Raw genomic sequence first — 14,200 nt, 5'->3', positions numbered from 1 at the left:
TCTGGATTGAGGTCAAATTGGCAAAAAGTTAATGCTCATAAGTCAACTCTTAAAGAGTTGTATATGTCCACTATGATTAAGGTATCATTTGTATATTTGTAGTTGATTTACTATTATAGTTCATTAACTTGCATAAAAGGGCGAACCTGACAATGGGCAACGAAACATGAGAAACATTGTTTTGCAACTAACATATGTCATGGACTATCTCGCTACATGTCTATTTATGAAGGATCTTGCTATGAGTTGTATAAAAAACTTTATCATTCTTTATAAAAAATATATTCAAAGAGTTCTTCCTCCTTTGTGCTTGGATTGAAGATCATCTGTTAATATTAAAAGTGTATTACTATTGTTTTTTACAAAACTTGAACTTTACACTATAAATATTATAAATCAAATATCATTTGTTTTATCTCGTAATTAAGTTTGGAGATTAATTAAACTACACAAGGATTATCAATGAGAATCCTATGACCCGTCGAGAAGCATGGGCTTCAACGCTAGAAATATATACAAAATGAATCGCATAAAACCAAATATGGGGTAACCAATATTTGTCAGATGCACTTTGTTATAGTTGAATTTATAAAAGGTTTGTGGATTGGAATTTGGTTAAAAACAGTAGTTTGGGCAAAACGGTCGCTTGGCCCCCTCCCCCGGCAACTCGCAACTAATGTTGGCACCATAACGGATCAAAACGCCGTCAACCAAATTTATGTTGTCCCGCCGCAACGCATGGGCACTCCTACTAGTTTATTTATTATATATAATAATAATAATTAACAAGTTTGGTGTCGTTAGTGCCGACGGGCCACTAAGTGGCACCATATTGATATTTTGTTTTTCTTTTTTCCTTTTTTTTTAAATTCGCTACCGTAACAAACATAACGAAAACCAACCAAATTTGCGTAGACTTACAGCCTCAACACTCGAGACCAAAACGGTTGGGTATTTACCAACATCCAAGTTTACCAACCAGCGCTACCCTATTGGTTCATCTCAATTTTTTTTATATATATATTTTTCATTTTTCAGCTCCGGTACCATAACGAAAGTAACCGAAAGCGACCAAACTCGTATATAGATAAATATCGGTGGTCGGCGCCGCAAGGCCATAATGTTTTTTGCTTTAAATATGTATATTATTTGCTATATTTTTTTTAGTCTTGACATAGAAAGAAACATATACGAAACTGATCAAATACGTATCGACTCACCATTTCCATGTCCAAAGAGTAACCAACACTAAAGAAAATTTGCATCAACTCGCTACCGTAAAAATTGGGATTTTCCGGCACATACCAACTGAAGTTGATGTAACTAGTTTATTGTATTTCCAAAAAGAGCCTACACATAATGCCGTTGTGGGCTTAGCGGAAAACATATATGGCACTTCGAGGCGTACTGGACTGTAACCAATTCGAACCTACAACCCGAACCGGAATAAGGTAACCCCTTTATCCCAATCCACGAACCAAAACCAAAACCAAAAAGCTAGGGTTTGTTTCTGAGTCGTTATGGAGCGATCTCATACAAGACGAGGAAGAAGCATCGAAGCCGAAGATGACCGATGGGAATCCAACCTAGAAGACACCACCACCACCACCACCAAACACCGCAGCAGCCGTCGACGAGACGATAAGGACCACAGAACTCGCGACCGTGAGAAATCGAGGTAACAGAGATCGAAGAAAGGAGGATGAATTTGACAACCGTGAGAAGGATCGAACACGTGAGAAGCATAGAGATCGTGAGAGAGGTAGAGATAAGGATAAGGATAGAGAGAGAGTTAGGGAGAAAGTGAGTAGCAGGAATAATAATAATAATAATAAGGATGAGGATTTAGGGAAGGATGTTGCGAAATCGGATTCCGAGGACGGTGAGGTGAAGGATGAAGCTGCTAACGTTGAGAGTGAGCATGGAGGATCCAAGCAGTCTGCGTTTTCTGATATTCAAGACCGGATTATGCGGTGAGAACTATTATTATTATTATTGTTACTAGTTTTTATCATTTTCTAGGGTTTAGATCAGTGTTGTAAAACTCGCTAGGCGGCCGACCCCCTTGTAGGAGTACCCTGGGAGTACTCGGCTTGTGCTCGAAAATGATAAATGTAACATAAAATAATTATTGCATATTATATATATGTTAAGACAAGCATAATTCATATCAAAATAAGCATAATTCATATGAAAAATAAAAAACATAAATAAGAAAAAATTCATGTTTTGTTGTTACTTTTAAGTTTTTACTTGAAAAAAAAATTTGCTGGCCGAGTTGACCTTGGAGGCCGAGTAATCCTGAGTACTCCGACTTTTGACCGAGTTGGACCTTGGCGAGTAATGGTGGCTGAGTTGGGAAAAGGCGGCGAGGTTGATGTTTGAGGACCTTGGAATCGCCGATTCCATGGCCTTGGAATCCGACTTTTACTACACTGGTTTAGATGATGGAAATTGGAAATTAGGATTTTAATGCACACTTTTACAAAATCAAAATTTGAAACTTAACGATAGTGGTAACTTACTTAAACCTTATTATTATAGAATTTTGTAGCATGTGACAGCTAATGGTTGGCTTAGATTATGTAATTTGGATTTTGAATGCTCACTGCCGTAAATCAAAATTTGTTCCCATTGTATGAATTTTTCTCTTTGGCGTATGCTTCATAAAAGTTATTGTGCAGAAACATCTGTTACTAGTTTCTCCTTGTTCTATTTGCATCATTTTATAGCATGGGAGTGGCTAGGGCTGTAAACGAATTGAACAAGAACAAGGATTTGTTCATGTTCATTCAGTTGTTAAACAAACGAACAGTTTACGAACTGTTCACCAAGTGTTCGTTTGGTTTGTATTTACAGCGTTTTGTAGGGTTTAGATGATGGAAACTAGAGGGCATTATAAGGTGAGAATTATTATTTGTTACTAGTTTTTTATAGTTCTATTTGCATTTTTTTGTAGCATGCGAGGTCTAGGGCTGTAAATGAACCGAACAAGCATTCATTTGTTAAACAAACGAGCGTCTCGCCAAACAGTTTACGAACTGCTCAACAAATGGCCGGTTCGGTTTGTATTTGCAGCGTTTTGTAGGGTTTAGATGATGGAAACTAGAGTGTATTATGAGGTGAGAAACATTTGTTGGTAGTTTTTCCTTTTTCTGTTTGCTGATAACTAGGGTTTAGATGATGCTATTTAAAATTGAATGCTTGCTGCCATCATTTTTAGGCATCTTTTTATTTTGTGCATATGCTTCGTGAAACTAACAGGATAGTAGTAGCTTTATCATTGCATCACTGTTTGCATTATTTAGTTTTGTTTTTTAGTTGTTTCATGTTTAGACTACTGTTATTGTTTTATTCTGTCGGTTCCAGATGGATTTTTGATTAAATTTGATGCACTTGTTATTATTTTTAGAATGAAGGAAGAACGGCTGAAGAAAAAGTCAGAAGAGGCTTCAGATGTATTATCGTGGGTTTCAAAAAGCCGAAAACTTGAAGAGAAAAGGAATGTTCAAAGGGACAAAGCGTTGTATCTCTCGAAGATGTTTGAGGAGCAGGTTAGTTGTTTTTTCTTGATATGTTTTCATATGCAAATCAGCCATTTTTTTATATTATGCATCTGACCACATTGTTAATATTTAGGATAACGTGACTCAAGAAGATGATGAAGACGAGCCACCAACTCTCAAGCATTCATCTCGTACAGTCTTTTGTTTGATTTATACAAAACATTTACCCATTTTCGCTCATTGTTATCCATTGAGATCATTTCAAAGCTTACTTGAAATTGTGTTGGCAGGTGATCTTGCTGGATTTAAAGTTCTTGATGGACTTGACAAGGTGATTGAAGGTGGTGCAGTTGTTTTGACACTGAAAGATCAGGACATACTTGCAGATGGTGATATTAATCAAGGTAAGTGTGTTTTACTATTTTTTAATTGAATTTATTTCTACTTTTTTTTTTGTCATCTTTTAGTGGTTTTCTGCTGGATCCAGATATCCTAAGGCGACTTTACATTGTGTACATCAGGGGTTGATATGCTTGAGAATGTGGAAATTGGTGAACAAAAGAGGAGAAATGAAGCTTATAAGGCTGCTAAAAAACAGTCCGGAGTTTATGATGACAAGTAAGTTTAAGAGTTGAATTTTTGTAGTTTTCTTTGCATGTAAGGTGGCAGTTGGACCTGTTTTTTTGTGAATGGGTTGGTTTGGGTTATGCTCTATTTTTAACAGGTCAAATGTGTAATATTAAATAAAGTTTTAACAACAAATTCATCTCTCTTTAATCAAGACAAGATGTGTTCAGGCCTCAGGGTCGACTAAGTATCTGTTCTAACCTATTATCCAACTCAACTGGCCCATTTTCCCTTTATATTGTTTCTAGTGATATTTTGTAAAGACTAATCTTGCTTTCTGGTTGTTTTTCTTGTAGGTTTAATGAAGATATTGGGTTTGAAAAGAAAATGCTTCCACAATATGATGATCCGGTTGTGAATGAGGTGAATATTATATAATATAACTTAGTTAAATAATGGCAATATATTTTCTTGACCATATAATTTCTTTCAGGGTGTAACTCTTGATGAAAGAGGGCGTTTTAGTGGCGAAGCTGAAAAAAAATTGAATGAGGTAATTTTTTACATATTTAGCTGTTTGATTCTTAACGCTGTTAGCTAGTTTTCTTAGATTTGTGGTTAACTAGTTTTCTTAGATTTGGTACTGTGTGTTGGCTTTCTTTAACTAGTACATCATAACACATTCTTTAGGTTTGATTTGTGCAAGTACACACATATATCAATCAAGTAAACAGTTAGATTTGATTTGAAAAGTAAAACACGTTAATGTTTGGTATGCTGCTTCTTGATCACCATAAACATACAACAGACAGAAATAAATTTATTGGAAGTTTATAACTCATTAAAAACATAAGTTTCACACTTTCACTAATCAATAATATTGTTAATAATTATGCCATAACTTGCAGCTTCGAAGAAGGATAGAGGGTGCATCTGTGACCCCACATTTTGAAGACCTTACTTCAACTGTAAAAACCACCTCAACAGACTACTACACCACTGAAGAGATGCTGAAGTTCAAAAAGCCTAAGAAAAAGAAATCACTAAGAAAAAAAGACAAGTTAGACATCGAAGCCCTTGAGGCAGAAGCCAGGTCAGCTGGGTTAGGTGAGAATGACCGTGGATCGCGGGCCAATGGCAAAAGGCAGGCTGAAAAAGAAGAACAAGAAAGATCTGAAGCACAAAAGAGAAACGAGGCATTTAAGTCTGCATATTTGAAAGCTGATGAAGCATCTAAAGCACTAAGACTGGAGCAAACTATTACTGTTGAGAAAGATGATGAGGATGGTTTTGTGTTTGGTGATGATGATGCTGATCTTCATAAATCTTTACAAAGGGCTAGGAAACTTGCTCTTAAAAAGCAAGATGATGAGGGGTCGGTCACTGACCCACACACAATTGCTTTACTTGCTTCTTCGAGCAGTAAGAATGCTGATGTGGATAATGGGGAGTCGCAAGAAAATAAGGTGGTTTTTACAGAGATGGAAGAGTTTGTGTGGGGCCTACAACTTGATGAAGGTATGTTATTTATATTGAGCCCTAATTAAGACTGCAAGGTTTTCGGCTTTGTGTAATTGAGGTTGGAAAATGGGTGGGTCGTGCGGGTTTGGTAATGGGTCAATGGGTTTTGGTCAAAAGGGGAATTTGTTTTGGCGTGGATTATTTTTCTTTTCAAGTTTAGTAAATAATTAACATGCTAAATATGATTATAAATATTATTTGCTATGAAAGATTATAAAAACTACTTGCTATGAAAAACTGTCATTTTGAGAACGCCCTATGGACTTTTGAAAATTTTGCACAAAAGTTCTTGGGTTATATGTGCATGATTAAATCTTTACTTTTAAGAAATGGCTATAATGTCTCTGCACTTTGTATTATTAGTCCTTTTTAGTTGTATTTTGTAGGTCTTGCTTTTAATTTGGATAATTGTCAATAAGAATGGTGTTTTTAATCAAGTGATTTTTGGATTTTATAAGCATATCGATATACTAAATTGGATAACTTTTGTCTTGTTTGACTCGTTCTGTTTTTGGTCAAAGTCATTTATCTTAACCCACTTTATGCGTTAATGACAAAATGCAACCATAATTGTCCGAACTTGCCACTTCTTGGTATACAACCACACTTTGTAACTAATGAGGTTTTCATTTATTTTAGTTAAGTTCTTATTTTCTAAATAATATATGTTCTACAAATGAATATATAATGTTTACACAATATTTCTCAGTTTGAACAAATTCTAGGCTATTTCAGTTACGTATTTCATGCATACCAGATGACATTAAAGAAGTTGTATTTATCACATTGTAACTTCACATATTTACAATCTGCCCTTAATGTTTACAGACGCTCATAACCCTGATGCTGAAGATGTTTTCATGGAGGAAGATAAAGCAGCATCGCCACCACCAGAAGAAGAACAAAAAGGTAACAATGGTGGTTGGACAGAGGTGAAAGATGTTATTCAGGATGAAAAAATGGCAGATGAGGAAGAAGAAGTTAAACCAGATGAAACAATTCACGAGAGTTCACTTGGAAAAGGGTTATCCGGTGCACTTAGGCTACTTAAGGACCGTGGGACCCTCAAAGATACTGTTGAATGGGGTGGCAGAAATATGGACAAGAAAAAGAGCAAGCTTGTTGGCATTGTTAGTGAAAATGATGATAAAAAGGAGATACGGATTGAGAGGACCGATGAATATGGAAGAATTGTAAGTGCTTGTTTTCTAATTGATGTACTTGATTTGGTAGTTAGCTGGACGTGGCAATTTTGACCCATTTGGTTATATATGGTTGGGTCGGTTTGGGTTGTTTTTGTTACAAATGGGTCAAATTGCTAAGGAGTAATGACAGTCTTATGGGCTATAAGGCTAGCTATCTTTTTTTTTTCTTTCTTTTTTTTTCATAACTACTTATTAGTTGGTCGGTGGTTGATAATCAAAGACCGGTTTTGTAGGTTAAAAAACTAATTTGATGATCAATGATAATAACTACAAATGAGTGGGCAGTTTTGACTCGTTTGTAATGAAAACAACCCAAATTGACTCGCCCATTTTGACCCGTTCAATCATAAATGGGTGGTTCAATCTGGTTTGTTTTTATTAAAAATGGGTCATATAGCTGTTAAACACAGTCTTAAGGGCTATAAGGATAACTAATTTGATGGCTAAAAAACTAGTTAGCTAGATGATTTTGACCCATTTAGTTATAAACGGGTGGGTTAAATTTAGATTGTTTTTATTATGAACGGGCCAAATATTTGCTGCTCAGAGTCTTAAGGGATATAAGATAACAATTATTTTGATGGTTGAAAAACTAGTTAAGCCAGATGTGGCAGTTTCAACCCGTTTTGTTATAAATGGGTGGGTCAGTTTGGGGTGTTTTTATTACAAACGGGTCAAATAAATAATTTGCTCATCACAGTTAATTTGGGTTCAACAACTATTTATTTTTCATAACCACTTGGGATTTTTCATAACCACTTCTTGGGTGGTTGGTAGTTGATAGGTAAATAACAAATCTGAAGGTTAAAATTCCAACTTGAATAATAATAATGATAACTACAAACCACCTTCAGGTGGTTAATAGTTACGCTGAACTAATTGTCTTTTTCTTTTGTTTTCAATTGTTGGTAACCGCAAAATTAGTTTTAGTGTCAAGCATGTCTAATGGTTCATGTGGGGTGAGATCATTTAAATTCCACATACAAACTCCATAATATTTTAAATTAAAAATTTAGATTATTGATGCAATAGTATTGTATTTATATTCATATATAACACATTAGTTATGAAAAGATAAAAACTAATGTGCTAAATGTGTTTTTTCGTCAACAAAATGTGACCTGGCCTGTTTCAACTTCCATCCTATACTGCTACTGCAACTAATAATAATATTTTATGGTCTCTCAATATTTCAAACACTTCTCTTAGTTTTTTAGTGGTTTCAGCTGCAACATTTATAATTCATTATTATGTTATCAATGACTGAGATTCTTTTGTTTGACCAGTTGACTCCGAAGGAAGCTTTTCGGCTTATTTCACATAAATTCCACGGAAAGGGTCCTGGAAAAATGAAACAAGAAAAACGCATGAGACAATATCATGAAGAACTGAAAATAAAACAAATGAGAAATGCTGACACACCATCATTGTCGGTTGAAAGAATGAGGGAAGCTCAATCTAAAATGAAAACACCTTATCTTGTTCTTAGCGGTCATGTCAAGCCAGGGTATGACTTGCTTTCACTATGTTCTTTTATAATAAAATAAGTTTTTAATACTTTAGTTACTTGATTTAGAATTAAAATTTTTTTTTTTCAATTTTTTAGGCAAACAAGTGATCCCGCAAGTGGTTTTGCTACAATGGAGGATTTCCCGGGAAGCTTGACACCGATGCTTGGTGATAGAAAGGTAGAAACTTTTCGGTTTTCAGATTTTCATGATCTTTTGCTTTAGGTTATAAACGGTTCGGTTAATATTGTTAATCATAATTTAACTTTCGATTTTGGACCTAAGTAGATTTAAATTGACTTCATTTAATACACACATTTAATTGTATATGCACGGTAATAAAATAAAACGTCAGCAATCTTTTAAAGTTAAAAGAATAATAAGTGATAGCTATCATATTGTATATATAAAAAACTTTTTCGATATATAACAAAGGTTGGTTTAAGTGTTAGCCTAGATTGGTTAACTTGGTTATTTATACACATATTAATGGAACCGAAACATGGGTTTTTATGTACACCAAATTTAAATTGTGATGACTGAAACCATTTTTTTGTTAGGTTGAACACTTTTTGGGTATAAAGCGGAAAGCTGAACCTGGAGACATGGGCCCACCAAAGAAGCCGAAAGCCTGAATAGGTCATTTGACTTTGTTCAGAAAGTCAACTGAAGATGTAAAGATCTGTGCTTGACGTTAAGGTTTAACAATTTGCTGGAATCTTTGGGCAATAGATATAATAGTCTATAAAGTTTGTTTGAACCATTTTTGGTTTTCTATTCGGTTTATTAGATTAAGAAACCATATGAGGAAAGCTAAGGATGCAGTCAAATGGTTCAATTGTGTGGATGATTGTTCGGTCGATTTGAGTTGGTTAAAAAAGATTCAAGGATAGATGCATGGATGCTATCCGGATATTAATCTCATCGTCGGTAACAATGTGTACTATGTAATCGGCTTATGCTTTAGGAATTGAAGTTGGATCTTTGGACAAATAGAAACAGTGGTAATGACATATATTCCTCCAAGGTAAGTCACTGAACAATGACATTAAATAATGTTTAATTATGATTTAATGTTCTTTAGTGTTATTGTTTATGTTCAGTGACTTGAAGAAAAAATAAATATAATGCATTACTAATAAAATGAAAGTACAAATAAAATTTCTTAGGTTTTTCTGTAAGCACATAAATAAAGAAGCCTGCTTTTAATTGTTTTACACCTTTATTTTGTATTTACTCAAAACTTGATTTAAGTTGCTCACCTGGCTGATACTCTTGAAAATTTATTAAAGTAAACCCTTCTCTTTTTTACTTACTTTAGGCTCACAAGTTTAAAGATAGAGAAAATTACTGTTTGCGTTCTTGTGGTTTTAGGTAGAGATGTTCAAAACGGTTCCGGACTAGGAACCGGAACCGGTTCCTAACCGGTTCCAATATTCAAAACCACCTTTTAAACCGGTTCCAGGCTCGAACCGGTTAGGGAACCGAACCGGTTCTCCCACCCTCGGACCCCTAACCTATCTAACCGGTTCTTACCGGTTCCTAACCCGGTTCCTGTACCGTAACCGGTCAAAAAACGGCTATTTTTGACCCCAACGGTCAAAAAACGGCCAAGAAAACGGTTAGGAACCGGTTCCGGTTCGGTTCCGGTTCCTACCCGCCCCCACTCAGAAATGCAAGAACCGGTCACGGATCATCGGGTTGAATCAGATAGGGTCCGGTTCCTACAAAAAACGGGTAGGAACCGGTTCGGTTCCGGTTCGGTTCCACCGGTTCGGTTCCAGGAACCGGTTTTTTTGATCATCTCTAGTTTTAGGGCAAAGACACGAGTCGCTGAAAAGTTTTTTTGAACTGGTTGAGTCCCTGAGATTTCAGAAACGAACAATTTGTGTCCCTATGGTTTTAGAAATGAACAATTTAAGTCTCCGTGGTTTCAGTAAAATAGAAGTTATACCCTGAAAGTTAAGTAATGGCAGGGACTCAAATGGTTTATTTTTGAAACCACATAGACTCAACCAGTTCAAAAAATTTTTGGGGGCTCATTGTGTGTCCATCCTAAAAGCACAGGACGCAAATAGTAAGTTTCTCTTAAAGATGTCTCCAAATCTCTGATATTAAGTTCAAAATACTATAAAGAAAATTGTAGACACAACCTAAATTTGCTGCTCCTATAGCTTCATTTCCCATGGGTTTTGATCCCAAAACTACATTACTGATCGTGTCATCCATCTTCGTTCTCTAGATTTGATTCATATCGTTTGCTTCTTGCTTGAAACATTATCGATATGGTCTGAGACGTTAGCTTGTCTCCAATGTAGTGCACCTTTAATTAGTCGCTTTCAAAGCAAGCTGATTACAATAAGGTAACTTTAAGTAAAAATGTTTATGTTTGTATGTATATAAGGGTGTTGTATATATGAAAGTGCGAATAATTAATACAAAAGCTTTAGACATAGACCATGCATATAATGCATATAAATAAGGTAGCTACTTAGAACAAGAGGTGGTAATATGAACATAATAGGTCAAAATAGGGAAAATTCCTAAAATAGTCCATTTTAGAGAGAGAGTCTCAAAATAGTCCTTTTTCCTCAAAATCTTTTTATAATTTGTACTGTCAAGACGCATTGGGAAAAGATAAAAATAAAGACGAGATTTCGAAAGAAAGTCGGGTAAAAGACGAGATTTGGGGAAATAATGTCGGTAAAGTCCAAATTATTTGTAATCTTGGAGCAAAAGTTCAAATTTTTCAAAAACTTTTTTACTCAAAAAAACCGCCTTGAGAAACTGTATTATTATGTTTATTATCTTTCCCGTCCATATTTTTAAATTCTTGAAAAAATATATTTTTTTACATTTATACCCCTAAACCACCATCGCCCACTTGAACCACCACCACTACCGCAACCATCCACCACCCACCGTCCGCCACCACCATCCGTCACCACCCACCACTCACCGGAAAACAATGACGTCACCACACCTCCTCTCTTTCTCCGTCTTCATTCTCCTCACCTCTGGCGTAAGCTCACAACCGTTATCAACTTCCGAGCATTCAACCTTATTGTTTTCACTGCCGTAACGGCAATAAATTAATAAAAACGCAATAAACAAAATGCAATAAATTTTCCCAAAACGTAATAAACAAAATGTATATTACAATTAATAAAAACTTTTGCATAATTGTCACGGCACAAAGCTCTTATCTGCATATATAAAAAAAAAGTTAAAGTTAAATAGTGTAGAATTATAAAAAAGAAATGACACTCTGAATACTATCATATTTTGGTCTAATTTTTTAAATAGCTCGATGAAACTAACAAAATATATCACTATATTAATAACTAACTGATGAAGTGGTTAGACAATTAAACACTCTAAGCTCAATTGTTATTTTGTGAAAGACAAACTAAACTTGCGTTTGAAAAGTTGGCTCGGAAAGATGAGTTTGGGGCACTAAAAGAAACACGGATGGGGCACTTGGGGTCTTTGAACCTAATATATTAGAAGTTTATAGAAGAAAATACAAATTTGAGGGGATGCCTACGCTCCCCCTGACTCAATACTGAATCCGCCCTTGGCACCAAGCCACCAAATATTAAAGTATTAAACACAAGTGTCAACTGTATGCTATGAATATAAAACACGGCAGTGAAAACAATAAGGTTAAATGCTCGGAAGTTGATAACGGTTGTGAGCTTACGCCGGAGGTGAGGAGGATGAAGACGGAGAAAGAGAGGAGGTGTGGTGACGTCATTGTTTTCCGGTGAGTGGTGGGTGGTGACGGATGGTGGTGGCGGACGGTGGGTGGTGGATGGTTGCAGTAGTGGTGGTGGTTTAGGGGTATAAATGTAAAAAAATATATTTTTCAAGAATTTAAAAATATGGACGGGAAAGATAATAAACATAATAATACAGTCTCTCAAGGCGGTTTTTTTGAGTAAAAAAGTTTTTGAAAAATTTGAACTTTTGCTCCAAGATTACAAATAATTTGGACTTTACCGACATTATTTCCCCAAATCTCGTCTTTTACCTGACTTTCTTTTGAAATCTCGTCTTTATTTTTATCTTTTCCCAATGCGTCTTGACAGTATAAATTAGAAAAGATTTTGAAGAAAAAAAGGCTATTTTGAGACCACTCTCTAAAATGGGCTATTTTGTGAATTTTCCCGTCAAAATATGACATCTTAGTGAGTGGATTGAAATTCAGAAATTGGTTAGTCATAAAGTATTTTACGTTAAAAAAAATATAAATAAGTAATACGTTAAATTGTTTTATAATCTAACTATTTAAAGAACCTATTGACCAGATTTGGACTTAATCCCTTGGTAATAAAATCGTAACCATGACGCGACCTAAACTTGAAATAGCGTCATCTTTTGTTTTGTAGGTCATACTAACCGATCATCCGTCGGTACTGGCTAACATTTGTAATCAATGTTTTCGTGACTGTTCATGTATAGGTGATCAGATCGAATTTTAAAAAAACAAAAAAACATTTCTACCTCAATCTTTATATTTTACTACAAGAGGGTCTACAAAATATTTAAGTTTTTGTATGTTATTAAAGCTATACACGCATACAAAAAGAATAAAGTAGATCCTTATTTTGTTTAAAATTAGTTACTTTAACTTCTAAATTATCCTTACAACAACCTATTTTTTAAATCGGTCCAACCACTGAAACAATAAAATGACCAATTTGGTTATGGGAACATTATTCGTCAGATCCCGTTGCGGGTGGTTTCACAACACATAGCACTGTTTTATTTGTTGCGAGTCTAGTCTAACCAAAACAAAAGTTATAAGCTTTCTCTAATTGACGCAAAAGTAACCGAATTTTGTGTAAAACTTAGTAAAAGTAATCCAGATATTCGATTAGCATTCAATTTTTGTATTAAAATATTTTGTAACCGCTATATTAATAAACTTTAACAAAAACTATGTTAGTAACATGATTACTTAAAATTTCCATTCATGTAAACAATTGGTCCTTTGGTACAATATTATGTGAGTGTGGGTGATGGTTAAAACTTGAGATTTTTAAGATTTCAGGTTTAAAACCTGACTCAATGAGGTTTTCCTATATTGGTGGGCTTCTTTCTTGACAGTGTTTCTGTGTGAGCTAGATATTGAACAATAAAATGAGTTTGGACGGGAGACATCCGTTTTAGAAATACTCACCCAGATATTGGGGAAGTACCAAACACCGTTAAAAAAATACATATTCTAAAAACTAATTTTAACAAAAAAAATTAACAATAATTACATTAAAAAGAACTATTCCAATTTCAACAAATAAAATAAAATTACCATTCATGTAACTATTCTAATTAAAAAAAACAAAAAACAATATTTATTATTTATTACAGTATAACAAACAAAAAGCTTGGTGCCGCAAGTGTTTTATTAGGCCACTTGGTAGCATCGAACTAATCCGCAAATATTGTTTTTGTTTTTTAGTTCAGTCATCGTAACAAAATTAACGAAACCGACCAAACACCAATTTTTTTATCCTTTTTTTTTCTTTTAGTTCCAAGATCGACAATTGTCGGTTTTACCAACGCTCGAATTTTACCGACTGACGTCACCATATTGGTGCACCTCAATTTTATAATTTTTCTTTTATCTTTTGTTTTAGTTCCAGTACAATAACCTGGCTCAACGCTTATAAACGACAACTATTAGGATTTTACCCGTGAATTCCAATTTTCAGAAATAAAAAATTGTATAAAAAACAGAAAAGTAGTGCCCTTCTGAAACGACTTTTCTTCCCTTAGACAAAGACCAAACCCCTTTGAATAAACACACACACACTCCATACCAATAATAATAATAATAATAATAATCAAAATCCAACAAACTCTCTCTCAATCCAATCCAATCCAATCC

The 14,200-nt window shown here is 34.7% G+C and overlaps 1 pseudogene across 1 annotated transcript; it reads left to right on the top strand.

Moving 5' to 3' along the window:
• Positions 1–1,520: 1,520 nt before the first annotated feature.
• LOC143604250 (SART-1 family protein DOT2-like) lies at positions 1,521–9,226 on the top strand (annotated as a pseudogene). Its single transcript, XR_013148252.1, has 12 exons — positions 1,521–1,973; positions 3,413–3,554; positions 3,640–3,697; positions 3,797–3,910; positions 4,028–4,124; positions 4,430–4,496; positions 4,567–4,626; positions 4,982–5,591; positions 6,423–6,787; positions 8,086–8,306; positions 8,406–8,487; positions 8,868–9,226. The product of XR_013148252.1 is annotated as an SART-1 family protein DOT2-like (transcript).
• The last annotated feature ends 4,974 nt before the right edge of the window (positions 9,227–14,200 follow it).

Source organism: Bidens hawaiensis, unplaced genomic scaffold (assembly GCF_021521415.1).
Source record: "Bidens hawaiensis isolate Kalapana, Puna unplaced genomic scaffold, B.hawaiensis_p1.1 tig00064503_1, whole genome shotgun sequence".
Classification (NCBI taxonomy): Eukaryota; Viridiplantae; Streptophyta; class Magnoliopsida; order Asterales; family Asteraceae; genus Bidens; species Bidens hawaiensis.
Note: the sequence above shows the minus strand (reverse complement) of the source record. Positions and strands in the feature narration are given on the sequence as shown.